This window comes from Bison bison, unplaced genomic scaffold (assembly GCF_000754665.1).
Source record: "Bison bison bison isolate TAMUID 2011002044 unplaced genomic scaffold, Bison_UMD1.0 scf7180017864473, whole genome shotgun sequence".
In the NCBI taxonomy this organism is placed as follows: domain Eukaryota; kingdom Metazoa; phylum Chordata; class Mammalia; order Artiodactyla; family Bovidae; genus Bison; species Bison bison.
The window spans coordinates 3,096,642-3,097,648 of NW_011495034.1; the positions used below are offsets into that span (position 1 = coordinate 3,096,642).

Below are 1,007 nucleotides of genomic sequence, written 5' to 3' on the forward strand. Positions count from 1 at the left end.
CTGTTTCACCTATTTCAATACTAGTATGCTTTGGATCATATTATACATGTACAGAAACTTAGAAGATCATAAATCTCCCAAAAGAAGACATTATTTAGTCTGTGTCACTGGTATGTATGTATCTGTAAAACATTTTAACACTGCAAACATCAGAAGTTTCAAGATGGGGCACTGGAAAAGGTATATACTCTACTACAATGATGCTGAATACTTCTTCACAATGCTTCTTCATGATGTCAATCAACTGGAAGTGGGAGTTTATCAAAGAGTTGCTTGATATCCATCATTTCTTGGTGACATGAACTGGGTTTTTCAGGTTACATTGGCTGGGTTTACCAATGTTTTTAACTTTTCTACAGTAAGAGAACTGACCATTAGAGCAACTTAAAGGTAGTAATCTCCATGACCCTGAAGACAGAAACGTCTCTATTAGCACCACTGTTAGGACCCTTGTTGGAAGTCAGCAACTGAACGCAGTGATACCTGCCAGTTTCTGCTGAATGCTAACAGTGGTGGACAAAGATAAAGCTCCTACCTGAAAAAGGCCTACCCAAAATAATAATCTTAAAAGGAATGAAGGAATACTCTTCTTCACCTCTTGCTCTATCAAAGCTTTTACATTTTCTGCTGCCTGTCTAATTCCAAGTTTATCCTCCTGTTGAATCAAGCCCAATAATATCAAACCAAGAAGGCACAGCCATGTTCACATTTAATGTAACAGATTAACAGACACATGCAGGTAGGTGTTTTTGATACGTGAACTTCTGATACCGGCAAAGGCTTCTTGCCCACCCCCACCCTGCATCTCCCCATCCATGCAGGAAAATCACAGCAGTGGGCTTTCTGGAGTGAGCAGGGTGAAGAACCAAGCAGACACACCTAAGGCTGGAAAGAAAGCATGGTCGGGCCTCCTGCAGCCCCAGGTTAAAAATCAAGGATCTAGGCCAGTGGTTTTCAATCTTTTTCCCATATTGGAATCCCCTGGGGAGATTTAAAAACACTCTTGA

General features: G+C 40.8%; 1 pseudogene; it reads right to left on the minus strand.

Annotated features, from left to right (window-relative positions):
- Positions 1-236: 236 nt before the first annotated feature.
- LOC105004351 overlaps positions 237-1,007 on the minus strand; it is an 89,459-nt pseudogene continuing 88,688 nt past the window's right edge.